The sequence below is a fragment of the Triticum urartu genome, chromosome 1, assembly GCF_003073215.2.
Source record: "Triticum urartu cultivar G1812 chromosome 1, Tu2.1, whole genome shotgun sequence".
NCBI classification, from domain to species: domain Eukaryota; kingdom Viridiplantae; phylum Streptophyta; class Magnoliopsida; order Poales; family Poaceae; genus Triticum; species Triticum urartu.
In genome coordinates, this window is record NC_053022.1 from 582,502,105 (window position 1) to 582,517,120 (window position 15,016).

Sequence of the window (15,016 nt, forward strand, 5' to 3'; positions counted from 1 at the left end):
CATCAACTTGAATTGAATAGAAAAAATTGGCATCTTCTTTTACCTTCTTCTCCATGTATTCTAACACTCCCCCTGTGTCTCCTTTCTTTGCTTGCAATGTTCTCTTAGAGTACAAACGATTTTTCATATCTTCAGGTGCAAACCCAAGATTTGGAAGTCCACATGCTTCTTTGGCCATAAGATCAATAGTTGCTTTATTCAAAATGCCTACAGACTTTGCGACCTCAGCGTTTGCTATTTGTGCTTCCGTCACTTTTCTTTGGGATCTTAAGTATAAGGCCATGTCTCCAGTAGCAAGATTATGATTATGTGCAGCCTCAAATTCATACACATAATATAATCCGTTTTTGAGACTTATCTTCATATGGGCTTGACAGCCACATCGTGTTTCGGGCCTACTGTAACTGAAAGAATCCTCTCTCTTATCTTCTGCACGGAATCCTGTCAATTGAAATAAGTATCTTAGTGATACCAATAGTTATATAACCAAAACAAAATACAAGCAGCCCATACCTTGACGGGAGCATGTAAATGTTCTTTGTTGTATCACGGAAGAATTCTTTACTTTATGTTGACTCCCTCTTCGGATGCTAAAACCAATAGCCTTTGCATACTTGTTATAAAAGGAGTAAGCTTCCTCTTCAGATACAAATTGCATGCCAACCTTTGGTACCCTTTCATCAATGCAATCTGTTGCATTGCTAGGAGCAGTTTCATGCACATCCTATATGAATCAGTATTCGCTTTAGTTAATACTCATATGTTCGGCAGTTAGATTTGTGAAACAACACACTAATTGAATACTACGTGTACACTAAATTATTTTTCAACTACCAGAATCTAAGTCAATTGCAGAAGATCATAATGTTGATTTTGTGAAACTAATATTGATTATGGCTAAAACAACAATCAGACATCTGATTTTATTACATACAGTAGGCCTCGAAAGAATAACATATTCTTGTATATATGAGTGAAATAACATGATTGACCTGACAAAGTAAGTTGTGCAGAACTGCTATTCCTTTTGTGTCAGATTTGCATAGATCTTATACAATCATCAACATTTTTGATTTGTTCTTCAGCAGAGGAAATGGTGCAACTAGTTCAACAAGAAGGACAAGAACAATGAAAAGATGAGATAAAGAAGAATACGAGTCCGATTTCTTACTTTTGGTCCTGAAGATCCATTGCCGTGTTCATGGTTCTCATGACCACTGCTTGAAGAAGCCATAGAGGACAATGATTTCCTTACTTTAAACCTCGGATCGCTTGATATTTGCACACTTTGCTATCTGCCTGAATTTGGTTTGTGGATGCAATCAGGCTTCAGATTGAAATCTCTTCCGCCTGGTATTTAGGATCTTGTGTTTGTAAAGATTTGCCTAGTGCCTCTGTTTTCTATATTGGCGCCAATAGTTAGTTTGGCGGACATTTTCCCTCCAAAAACAGTTGTGGATATTACGTGAGGGACTGAGGGCGAGGGATATACGGGAATACGGGAGCTCGGGTATTTATTTTTTTTTAGCAGAAAAGGCACGCGGGGAAGGGAATCTGGCGCTGCCGTTAGATGAAAAATTAGCAATGGGAGTACGGATGGGAGCACGGGACAGGAGCAGGCAAGCCCCGTCCGTCGGTTACGGGGCTTGCTTACGTGCGCGGGGCTGCGGTTCGTTGACCTGTGGGTCGTCTCCCTTTTACTGTGTCGAGGTAAAACCGTCCCACGATAACACCTCCCCCGAGTAAATACGAAGCAAATCTGCTCTACCACGCAACAGAAGCAAACTCGCAGCACCCCTCCTCCTCATCAGTCACCGCCTGGTCTTCTCGATGGAGGTGGAGGAGTAGGGGATCACGCCGGATCAGAGGCGTGTGGGCACAGCGGTGGGCATCTCCGGCAGCGGCGGCGACCTGCAGGCCAAGTGCTACGGCGGGGGCGCTCGATTTAATGCAGTGCCATGGACCGGTCCCTGCAGAAGTGAGAGAAGATGAGGGAGAGAGAGAAGGAAGGAGAGGAGCATCGATGGTGGTCCGAGCGCTGCCGCCTCCATCCTTGCACCATCTTCGTCACACGCAGCCGCCTCCTTCCGCACCCCTCTTCTTCGCGCACGGCAACAGAGGCAGGTCCTGTCAGGTGAGATCACACCATCCTCCACAACCTTCTCTACAGCCACGCAAAAACAGAGAGGAGTCTGATGCGTGCGTGTTATTGTTATTTTGGCTGTCTAAATTGTCCCTTGAACTAATCCAGCAACCTGACATTTCTTGGACACTAAATAATATCATTCTTATGACAGGGAATAATATTATTCAGTTAGCATCTTTTTTCGTGGAAGAGGAGTGAGAATTTAAAGGTTAGAAAATTGTAACTGAATGAGTGTTCTCTTTTTTCTGTCTCTGACTTGAACGAATATATTTCTTAATATATCAATGCTCATCATTGCCATGTCTGGCTCTCAGGTGCATGCTACATAGAAGCTTAGATCTGTAATCAAGCTGTGGAAGAGAGTACCGTAAGAGATACTTCTATAAGCAGAGGTATGTGCCTGCATTTACACCTTAATTATCCCTTAGTTAGTTCTCTATGGTTCATCGGATTCATGTTGAAATGATTTTCTTTAGTCGGTGTTGTACTATGTTGATGGTATACTGATTTGGCGTAAGAATTACTGACATTGCTCTGTGTGTACAAATCTTATAGGTTTATGATATTAAGAATTAGCAGTGTGTTTTTTGTTTACTGCTGGATTTGCTAACAAACTATCTCTTATGTTGTTGATTGATACGCTGATTTGTTGTTTTTCATTCAGTTGAAGAGCTCTCCATGCTTAAGATCTTTTCTAGGATAATTGCGTCGTTAAATCTGAAGGTATATGATTGGTTTCTCTACTAATGTATCGATAAGCATATTTTTCATCCTCAATATATTGTTGCTTGCCTAACTTTTTCCTACATTTGTGAGGTGGCCGTGGAAGTTCAGTTCTTGTAGGCGGCGTAAAACTTGTACTGCCTACAGATGATTTTGCCAGTTTGACAAAAACATATAATAACCAAGGGAACTTTCTCAGTTTTTTTGTTTTTGCACTTCTCGGATTTTAGGCTGGGGGTATTAACATATATGGCACATAGGAAATTTAGATCTGCAAGATTGGATAGGGATAAATCCTTCTGCCATGTTGAAAAATTAGATTTACAAAGAAGAAAAGAAATTATTAAAGAAGAGATATAGTCGATTAGGTTGTTGTGGTGTTTCTTTGATCTTCCCTAGACCTCTCGTTTTCTGATTGGCATGGTGATGATCTGTTTCTTATGGTGTTTGTCTGGTTCAGGATTCACTCATGTGCCAAAGCCAGCTCGGGGAAGCCTTCCTGGACTCCTGGTTGACCACAACAATCACGACACGGTGAGTGGATTTTGAATCTTTCTTGAGCTGTCGGATCGGATTAGATGTGTATATGGTAGTTATGGACTGCTGACTGCTTAATGTTGTGTTTCCTCTGTGTACTATGGTGTGAGCTTAAGCGAGCGGAACGCCGAAGGAGGATCTTGGGGATGACGGAGGCATCGACGACAACCTCAAAGGCGAGAGGTACCGAGACTGCAAATTGCTTTCATGTCTCTGAGTTTCTTTCTTTATGCAACTCCGTCGGTATTAAGGCCGTATAGTCGGTGGGGAGCAACAAAAAACTGAATTTGTTGATGTTTACAATTTGGACGATCTGTTTGATACATCTGCATTGGTGATGGGGAAAATTGTTCAAGACAGTGTGGGTTCAGAAGTGAGGAAAACAATTTGGCTTGCAGGGTTCAGGCTACTCTCTTGTGACGTTGGCTTAGGAAAAGTTATTCGGCTCCATTTACGATTGGTTCATTTCGCCGTGCTCTAGCCCCGCATCGTCCCCTCCTCCTTGGCTGCCGCTCTCGTCCTCTGACGAAGAACCATGGGGCTTGCAGCTGTGCCTGAGTCTCCACAAGGACGTTGGGTGGAGGATATCCGGTGCCAACGGGCCGCTCATGTCGGTGTCCGAGATCTCGGAGCTGTCGGAGTCACCGTCACCGTCCGGAGACGGGTCGATGGGGGATGCTATGATGAATTGGGTACATCCAAACATCTCCTGTGATATCTTTATTTTCTTTTTCGGTTTAAGGTAGTGAAGCCTCAGTTAATCTGCAAGTGTGCTATGTTCTTGTTTGTTGCTGGCCTCTACCTGTTTGTTGGTATGCGTTTGCAAACTGAAAATATTCGTGTTTTTCAGGTCTCTGTTAGAGGAATGTATTTTCTTGCAAACTAAATTGGTTTTCTGGAACATGTCTTCATATTTTAGATTTTAGTATATGGCTTCAGAACTATTCATTGGATATACTTTGTTGATTCCAGCCCGTGGATAAGAATATTTTAGTCACTGGAGAGATTGTTGAACATGTGACATTGATGCAAATCTCTGGCCACCTACGGGTGAAACTGCTTGAAGACCAAGTTTGAATATGGACAAGGGCAGTGAATTTCGGCATGCGAGTTTACTTGCAGTCTCTGACCCTAATGTAATCAGTCCCAGTAGTGAGGGAAAGGCGCTGCCAACGAGGATGTGGAGGAGAACAAGGTCGAGCCGGATTGGTGAAGGGTTTTGAGGCTGGCTCTCTCTCCTCCTCGTCTTCGACAGTGTGAAGAAGATCGATGTGGAAATGGACGCATGCTGCAGGAGAAGCAGAGGCGTCTTGTGAGCCTTGGGCTCTTCATCGATCTGTTTGTGTGTGCTCTTGGTCGCATGCACGCATAAGGTACAACTTGTCTCTCAATCTCTCCTCCCAGTTATGGATCCAACATGAGGAAAAACCACTCTCTTTTTATTGTTGTTGCTTTTATTTATCTTCCAGTTCATGGTTGTTAGTGTATGGATGCCAGACCAAATAAAAAGAGATCTCAACTCAGTTTCTTTAGATGCAGGTTCATCTCGTGTATTATAAAGAAATGTCAACACTAAAGAGAGCAGAGCTATTATATTGACAATAGAAGCTAGCGAAATTAATCGATGAGCATTTTGATGCATATGATTTAATCTAATTTTTAGTTATGCTAATTTAGTAACAGTACTATTTATATTACTGATTTGGAGATATATGCAATACATCTTTTAGCAATCAACTGTTCACCGACATAACGTGAACACTAAAGAGAGCAGAGCTATTATCTCGACAATTGAGCTAGAGAAATTAATCTATGAGCATTTTCACGCATATGATTTAATCTAATTTTTAGTTGTGCTAATTTAATTGATTTGGAGATATATGCAATACATCTTTCAGCAATCAACTGTTCACCGACCTGTCTATTGTATGCATTAATTGGATTAATTAACAACAAATGCATGATTTATTGAAGTCAAGTTACTAAATATTCATGATGGTATCTTTTTCCCTGAACTTCTTATCCATGATCAACTGAGAGTCGAATACTTAAGTGGTTGAGGAAAGCTTCAAATACAATAGTGGCAAACATCTCCATTGATGCTACAAAGCATCTCGATGATTTTGAAGTGAGTCTGCATGTTAATTAACATTACTTCTTGCATCACACCCTATTGATCTAAAAGTTATTTAGTTTTCTGAATTTCATAGGATGCTTATGATATAAAAGAACTATGCCCTTACCTTTATAGACTGCTGTAAATTTGATTCTGCAGTTTTTGCTTGCATCACGTTTTTGTGCTTTATTAGGCACTTTATGTTGCACTGTTCTATATTAGACAGATCAGGTTATTTTTTCAGGCAGTGTACAGATGTGGATTGTACTGTACTTACTGCTTATCATCGTCTATATGACCATAACCTACTTTTGTGCAGGATCGATGGATGGAAGGTGGGACACGATTTTGTAAGTACAGACAAAAAATGCAGTATGTTTGATTTTCTTATTATTGTACCTTTTCTTTTTCTGTTCAGGTGGATCCTGAATATATTCCACTTTTTCTGCTATCTTCTGCGGTATATTTTGTTGCGAAGGTTGAAAACATAATATTGATAGAAATAATTTCCATTTGTTTGCCATGAACCTTCTGCACTAGAGGAATGCTTGCATTAGATCATCAAAGTTAATTGCTATTTTATCAGTATCTGCATGTTAAATGTGTCTATAGTGATTGAACAACTCTCATTAATAGATGAAGCCGTCGAGCAGAAGGCATTTTTTTACTTAGTTATAATGATGGATTATATAATAGCTGCGCTCGACGAGATCCTCCCCAACCTGACCCCTCCTTCTTCCTTTTCTACATGATGCAGGTGTGGACACCTCTGTATGCTCAAAGACTTAATTCTGTTGATTTATGGCATGGTGATTGGTGATTGATTTCGATTGCACAGGAATCCTGGGGAGAGCAGTGGAAAAGCTATGGGGAACTTGTGTGTTAACGGTGCTAGCAGTGAGGGTTTCTTTTGAGCTTCTCTTCGCTTCTCCTTAATAATCGGACCTTCCTGCTATGCATAGTGAATTTTGATATTTTGATGATGCAAGCATTGTTGTTTCTAGTGGCCGCAAGGATTTCCTTTGGGCATATTTTCTTCTAGCTTAATTAGTCAGGGTCGTTGATTTTATAAACAATATTCAGACTGTTCCTTGTATTAGCAAAAATCAGATAAGACTTGAATTATTGTACTTAAAGACAACCTGAATGTCTTGTGCCATGCAAAAGAGATGCTCTGCATTTCCTTTCACCTCCTGTTTGGCCAAAGCAACTACCTATTGTGGTCTTTTGATGCTGTACTGGTTGTGCAAAGAGTTGTTGTTGTCACAGGCTGATCAAAGTGGGAACAGAGCCAGAAAGCCGTCGAGGCACCACATACTGTGGAGCAGACAATCTTGGAGTCGCCGCAGACAAGTGTAGCATCGAAGTTGATACAAGACAAGGAGGAAGGTGCCAATCAGCCGGCAGATGTTCCGGCTGCTGCGACTGGCAGTGCTCTGGTAGCGCGGTACTCCTGGTCAAGAGACTGCGGCACAGCCGCGGGTCACAGGCGCAACGACTGGCTGCATCATGGCGGACAGGGATTTTCAATTGACGAGACGCCGACGAGCGTTGGCTTGGTGCGTCTGGCGTAGAGTGACGGGGATGCCGGAGTGGACTTGAAGACGGACATTGCTTGTTTATTTGCTGAATTTGGTTCACTTTAGCCATGCATCAGCTATACATGTATGCGTGCTATCAGGGAATCAATCAGCACTAGAACCATTGGAAAGGGTGGGAGTTTACCTGGCACCGCACAGCTGCCGTTTCAGGCAGCGCGCCGTGGGCGCCCCCCCAACCGCTAGTTTAGTATACAGGTACACAGCGGTGCGTGGCTTACCCCCTCCACCCCACGTGTCACCCAGTGTGGCGACTCAGGAGCAAAAGCCTTCCTCCCCTAACTGACGCCTGAGGCGCCCACCGGCAAAGCGTGACCGGCTCCGAGGACGACAGTGGGGCGTTTCTCTGGAGGTGCGGCGTAGGGGCTTGCCTCGTTCGGCTGGTTCGCTCCCAGCTACTCTCTTCGTTCCTAAATATAAGTCTTGTTAGACATTTCAAATAAACTACAACATACGGATATATGTAGACATTTTTTAGATTATAGATTCATTCATTTTACTTCATATATAGTTACTTGTTGGAGTTTCTAAAAAAAACTTATATTTGAAAACGGAGGGAGTAGATCTGGCTTCCATGGGTGCGGTGGCCGAAAGGAGGATTGCGCTGGCCGCTGGCGGCGTTGGGCGTTGTTGGCTGGGGCAGGCTCCCCTACTTTGATGGATGCGTGGTGGTGGTGGCATGCATGGAGAGCACGCGGTGGCAGTGCAGTGCCGATGCGCTCCGAGGGCTGGATTTGACCCAGGCGGTCCTGTCCCATGCAGCAGCGAGACTGTGTGGCGGTGGTGTCCTAACATCACTTACTCCTTGCCCTTGGAGTCTCCATTTTAGAGTCCTTATTGAAAGCCGTAGGTGCGTCTTGATTGATGCGGGGGAGCGCTGTCTCGTGGACTGGGTCAGCGACGCCGGCGGCGTACCAGCTGCTGCGCGGAGGCGGGAGCTGTCCGGGCTTTTGAGGGCCCGGCCGGGCCTGTGGGGCCACGGGCCCGGTAGGCTCCTGCCATGGCGTCCGGTCGGCTACCGTCGTGGACGGTGGAGGTGGGGCCCTCCGGTATGCCGATGGTGTTGTTGCCCTAGTCCCGACTCCTCTTCTCCGGTGTGCAGACCATCTTCGCGGTACTGTGGTGAGACAGCGTGGGAAGCTTCGTGTTCGTGTTGGCGCAGGGTGGTGGTCGGTCTGGTGGCGAGCTCCGGAGTGCCTGAGGGAGAGGCTGGGATCGGGAGAAATCTTTGTTGGCTTGGCCGACACCGACGCGGTGGCGCCTGAGGGTGCCGCCGGACCTTCTTGGAGGGCGTCGGGGCTACCCTTCCTCTCTCCTCGCCGTGTACCGGGGGAAACCCTTGGCAGCAGCGTCGTCATCGTCGCGTCCCTTCTTGGAGGTGTTGTTGGGTACAGGCACTTCGGAGTCTCGGAGCTTGGTGGGTGATCTCCGGTGGACGCAGCGGTCACGAGGCTTCGTCGTTTTTGTCGATCCGCCGTTATCGGCATTTGCTTCTTTTCTTTTTTTCTCTTTCTTTTCTTTTTGGGCGTGTTTGTGCTGCTTTCGCCCCAGCCCCTATCGTCGGTTGTATCGGTTGGTTGCTTTGTAATACAAAGCGGGGGAAACCCTTTTTCGTCGAAGTTGGGTTTTGCGGAGGTTTGCGACATGTGTTCAGTAGTTGGTGGTGGTGGAAGTGCTATGCTTATTCGTGCCAAGCTAAGTATTTTTGGTTCTTCATCTTGCTCGAGTTAGCCTTCTCTCAGGGGTGTTTGTGGCGGCGGTAAGGTCTCGGTGTTCCATTCCTTCCTTCAAAGATGTTAGAGGTTCTTGTTGCTTTGCATAGTGCTCATTTGGTGATGGTGGTTGATATGACGCCGAGAGGAGGTGTACGTTGTGCTCATCTCGGCAGAACATTGTCCTTCGGTGGCTTCCGCGACTTTCGTTGTCGCGAAGTGGCCTCGGCGATGGGATTCCCATCGACGGCAGATGCGACTCGCCTAGGTCTGTAAGGTGAAGAGTGATCGACACACAAGTGGGTGATTCTTTTACCTACATCTATCTATCGACATCGGGTCTCTGTTCGATTGATCCAGCAAAATTCCTCCCTTGTCTTGTTGGTTTGTTTCCGTTTTGTTGGGTGCCGAGTTCAAGGTTTGTACGGCTAGGCATAGCCTGTTTTGATTCCCTTTCTCCGTTCCCTTGTTACTTGTTGTGTGTGTTGTGTGCTACGTCTAGTAGCAGTAGTAGCCGTTGTGTTGTATCTCATTCTTGGTTATGAAAATGAAAATGGTTCAGGCCGGTGTTTGCCGTGTGTAGCAGCTTCAAGAAAATGATGGAATTTAATAATTAATTTGTTACGGAACGTAGCTTGTGGACGGAGGTGGACACAGTTTTGGTTATTAATTACGAGGAGAGGCTATGGGGCAATAATTATTTTTATTTTATTTACAGCGGGGGTGTGGTGAGGTGAAATTAAGTCAGTGAAAATCATGCATGGGAGCTAGAGTAGTTGATTTTATATCACCAGCATCAGCATTGGTACATGTATTGGATTTGATTTAGTCCGACCCTGTCTATCTATGCATCAGAAGAAGCTAGCTAGCACGTAGTACGTGTCTAGTCAAGTAGTAGTACATCAGTGTGCATGCATGCAGCTGGCAGTATCTATCCATCTACTCCTTCCGTTCCTAAATATTTGTCTTTCTAGATATTTCAACAAATGACTACATACGGAACAAAATAAATGAATCTACATTTTAAAATATATCTACATACATCCATATATGTTAGTATATGTAAAATGTCTAAAAAGACAAATATTTAAAAAGAGAGGGAGTATCTATCTATCTATCTATCTCGAGCGGACAAGAGAGGAGGAGCGCTGGTGTTGAGGGTCCATCAATACCTGTGGCATCGGCACGAGGCAGCTTACTCATTACTTTACTACTACCCTAACTAAATTGATGCATTAAATACGATTAAAATTGCAGTGCATGCATGCTTGGTCACTACTCTAGATATGGTTTCAGATTTGAGCCTGTGAACCGGAAATGATGGAGTACTTCTCCTACAAGTACGTAATGCAATGCATGCATGGCATGGTAGTAACTGCATGCTTTAGCTAGGTAGTACTGGTACGTCGTCCGTAGTACTAGCTAGTCGTGGTAGGTTACGCGCCCGTGTCACTGACTACATCCATCCATTTTATATTCATTGAGCTTTGAGCGCCTTGAGCTTTCCCGTCTGTGGGTCGATCTGTGCGTGCGTGTGTACATGCCTTGACTGTGGCGGTAGTACGTACTATATCTATAGTAGGCACGGTAGGCGGGCAGAGATGGATGCATGTTAATTACTGCTCATGAGTCCTGACTTATGCATGCGAATGCCCGCAATGGTCCAACGCCATCCCATCCATCCTTGTAGACGAAATGCAACAAACTGAGACGTACTACTCCACTCCACTCCAGTAGAGTAGAGTAGCATCTCTCTCGATTCATTCACCAACAAAATCCATCCACCGTACCACCACACCCAAGGGCGCGCCGGCCGGAGGGCAATGCTGCGTTGCATCCTACGTACGTTGCAAGCAAGCAAGCAAATTAATGCTACTACCATACCATTACCATTGGATGACAAAGAAGATGGCCGGCCGGCCGGGATGGATGCATGCATGCTCTCCTATCCATCCATCCAGCCAGCCAGCGAGCTCGATAGTACGTACGTACGTCCTGGTCCTGGTCCTGGTCCTGGTCCTTGCCCTAAAGGAGTACCTTGGAATATTCGTATAGACGCTAGCTGGTATTAGTATAAAGTTGAGTCATCTATTTTGAAAGGGAGGAAGTAATAGCATGGTAGCATAGCAAGCATTCACTGCTTAATTTACATATTCAATCTTGCACTAATTTCACTGGAAACATACTAGTACTACGTACTATTCCAATATATATGCATGCATGCTACGCGCTCACAAGAATCTCTTAAAATTAACTCTGGTCCAGGCAGTGGCATGCATGGGCTTGTTTGATGGCGGTGCTTTCTTTCACCTTGCCCTGCACGCACACCAGTTAATTAGAGTAATTAGCTAGCTAGATGCCTCCATCCTACTCGATCATTCCTTTTTCTCTCCCACCGTCTCATTCTCTCTCTTCTTTTATTTTAAACCACCTCATCAGAACAGTCTAGTACATAGCAGATTTACCAACGATGACTGTGTGTGTGAGTGAAGATGCATGTCTGCCGTGGTACGTAGCTAGCTATTGATCACTAGGGCATGCACTAGGCCGGTACGATAGTACAGTAGAGCAGAAGGTGATGGACCTAGCTAGCTAGCTAGTTAATATTACAAGGAAGCTGCCAATTAATTTGCAACGAGACGGAGATGACCGTGCTGAATGGAATGGAATGGAAAAGCGAACTAGACAGCTTTTAGCTAATTAAGCTACATCTTTTCTTCTTCTTCTTCTTCTTCTTCTTCTTCTTCTTTTCTGCGGGAAGGAAATCCAATTAATTACGGAAGCTCCAACGACTATATATATAGAGAGATGATGTGTCTATATCAACCGAACCGAGCGGAGCATGATGCCTCCTCCTCCTAGCCAGCCAGCCAGCCAGCGAGCTTGATGCATGTACTACTAGCTACTGTACTACTCCTGGTCCTTGTCCTAGAGAGACGATCGTAGCTAGTAGCAAGCATGCATTGTGTTGCATACTTCTATACTTGCGCTAATTTCACTAGCTAGAAGCTAGCTAGTTCGTACTACTTCCACTATGCATACATGCTGTGCGCGCACAAGAATTAAAATTCGCTGTGGTCCGTCATCCATACTCTCTCTCTCTCTCTCTCACTCTCTCTCTCTCTCTCTCACACACACACACCCACCAGCAAGCATGCATAGTAGTTGATGCATGGAGTATATATATATATATATATATATATATATATATATATATATATATATATATGAGATATAATAATAAGAAAATACAAGAAAGGACATGCATGGCTTCGATTGGCCATTAGTTCTTTATTTTCAACTGTACGTACTAGACTAGATGTATGGAGTAGGAGCATGCATGCTCGGGCTAGCACGTGAAATCGATCGATCGATGCATCCTAGCTAGCTGCTATACCACCTAGCTAATTGCAATGCAAACGGGCTTGATCATGATATAGTAGTACGTACATGCATGGCTTGGGCGTTTAGTATGCATGCATGCAGGCTCGGGACGGCGTCCCATACGCACGCCACGTACGCCCCCCTTATCCTATCCTACTTGCTGCAGTATAAGTAATTTTTTTTTTGCATTGCGTTTTCTTATGAGAAGGAGGATGGATGGCAGTGCAGTGCAGCATGCATGCCCCCTCTTTTGTTGATCAACAATTAAATTGATAGTGCAGCAGTAACAAATGCATGGTCCTCCATCTCCTCTCCTCACTAGGAGTATGTACTGTACTACTGTATTGTACTTGATTCTTTCGGGCGGGCCGAGAGACAGAACAGAGAGGGATAACAAGCTAGCTAGAGCCTAGAGCTAGGGATAGGTAGTTAGGAGGGGAGTACGTTGAAGAGCAGGAGTAGGAGTACGATGAAGAGCAAGTTAATACGTGATCGAGCTAGTACGTACGCTTACCGCGGAGTCCGGCCGAGCGGAGCCGGCCTAGCTAGCACGTGAATTCGATCGATCGATGCATGCATGGTTACATTTGCATTGCAACGTCGTCCTAGCTAAAGCTACCTAGCTGCTGCCTAATTGCATTGCAAAAGGAGGTTCTCTCCGGCCGATGGGCTTGATCGAATGGTAGCTGCCTGCCTACTTCATTTATGGGAAGATGCATGCATGTGGAGCCGGCCCTCCCTCCCTCCCTCTACTTAAACCAAGTGGCACAAGACCTCACTCCACAAGACAGAGGCACATCCGATACCTCCATCCACACACTGCCTGCCCACTGCCACAACCACCACAAGGGCGAGAGAGCGGCCGCCAGCCATGTCGCCGCCTACCACGTTCACGTTGCAGCTGCTCCTTGTCCTGGTGGTTGTGGGCTTGGCCTTGGCCGCAACCACCACGGCCGCTCCTGCGGTCCTCCGCGGAGGAAAGCACCACCGCGGCGTCCGCCGGCTCAAGCCGGACGTGCGGGTGTCCAAGCTTGGCGGCGCCGGCGGCGGCGCTGTCACCGTCACCTCCTTCGGCGAGGCGTTGAGTCTCTGGAAGAATCTGACAGGAGCGCACTTCGTCATCTATGTGACCGCCGGCACCTACGAAGAGCAGATCATCGTACAAGAAGGGCGCGACAACGTGGTGCTTATCGGCGATGGCGTCGGCCGTACAATCATCACTGGAGCCCTGTCCTTCGGCACCTGCAATTCTACCGTGAGTGTGAGATATCAGGCACTGTAGACTTTATTTTTGGGGATGCGACAGCCGTGTTTCAGGACTGCATCTTCTTCGCACGCCGGCCGGCCGACGGCAAACACGACGTCATCACCGCTCAAGGCCGCGGAGCACATCTCGGTGGTTCTGGGTTCGTGCTGCAGAACTGCAGCATCACCACGGCGCCAGGGGAGAGCCTCAACGGCGTCCAGACCTACCTGGGCCGTCCTTGGAAGGACCACGCAACCGTGGTGTACATGTTCTGCACCATCGACGACATCATCCACGCGGACGGATGGGTGGCTTGGAACGCGTCAAAGGCGGCGTCACGCGCGGCCACGAGGGCCATATCTTCTTCGGTGAGTTCGCGAACCACGGCGCCGGCGCCAATGTCGACCACCGCGTCGACTGGCATGGGTTTCATCGCCTCAACGAGGCACAGGCTAGGCTGTATGCGCCGGGGAGGTTCATCCAGGGAGGCGCCTGGCTTCCCCAGACAGGGGTCCCACATTACCTTGGCCTCCGTGATGGTGAGTAGTGCATCCATCCATCATACCTGTCTGCCTGCTGCCGCCGTTTGAGAGCCATCCGTTTGTTTCTCTAGTAGTAGTTCGTACAAGTACCGCGGGCGTATTGTACGAGTGCGTAGAGGAGCTTGCAGCAGGATATGATGGATTCTTCAGCAGTCGGCCAATTAGCTAGCTATGTCCTAGCTAGCTTCTGAGCATCATTGGCCCAATAAAGTAAGCATGCATGCGACCCCCTAGCTAGCTAGAAGCTAGGCCAGCAGTCCGTAGTAGCTTGTGATCAGTGATGTGTATCAGTGTTGTTTGTGTGCGTGATCAGATCTGTCATGTATCCATTGTTGAGCTATTTGTCTTGGTGATGTTTGCAACAAAAAGTGTGGTTGTTTGTGATGGATTTGTTTGTACAGTAAATGCATGCTATTAATTTATTTACTCTAGAAAAACAAACCAACATCAAAGGAAGAAAATGAAACAAAATTCATCTCCGGAAACCCAAACTTAATAATTTCCATGCGTACGTGCATTTTGTTTAAAAATACATACACTAGTCAAGTTCATGCATCTCCTCTCCCGTGCTAACCAACTATTAGATGCATTGGTTCTTAACACGTAAGTATGATCGACCTTGGTGCAAAGCAGAGACTCAAATGTATATTTGTGTACATATACGTGTGTGCACGTTAATTTGGAAAGATTGATCATTACGTGCTGATAATCGAGCACTGGACTACCTCAGTGCTTGGTTTCCAGCAATGACGTGTCAGTAATGTGTACTCACTTGACGCATGCATGGTGACCCAATTAAGGCAAGTGCAGAATGCTAACTAATGTTTTCAAAATTATCTAAAGATCGATCGAGCATACTAACTAAGCTAAGCTAAGCTAGCTTGGGGACGCCCTCTGAAACGATTAATCAATCAAAATGCATTCATATTGAGAGAATAACTAGTTTTTTTGTTTTTGTTTTTTGGGCGAGAAAGGACAGAGCAAGTGGAGAGAAGGAAAACATAATTCCTCC

General features: G+C 45.8%; 1 long non-coding RNA gene and 1 pseudogene across 5 annotated transcripts; both read left to right on the forward strand.

Annotated features, from left to right (window-relative positions):
* Positions 1–1,752: 1,752 nt before the first annotated feature.
* Positions 1,753–6,711, forward strand: LOC125532471. 5 transcript variants are annotated; one of them, XR_007294162.1, is made up of 9 exons: positions 1,753–2,134; positions 2,298–2,354; positions 2,461–2,538; positions 2,811–2,869; positions 3,330–3,589; positions 3,763–4,098; positions 4,379–4,779; positions 5,842–5,872; positions 6,280–6,711. It is a non-coding gene; the product is annotated as an uncharacterized LOC125532471 (long non-coding RNA). The 5 variants fall into 5 exon arrangements; XR_007294163.1 differs by having other exon boundaries at positions 3,767–4,098; XR_007294161.1 differs by having other exon boundaries at positions 3,805–4,098; positions 4,257–4,779.
* Positions 6,712–13,010: 6,299 nt separating this feature from the next.
* LOC125540719 lies at positions 13,011–14,372 on the forward strand (annotated as a pseudogene).
* Positions 14,373–15,016: the final 644 nt, after the last annotated feature.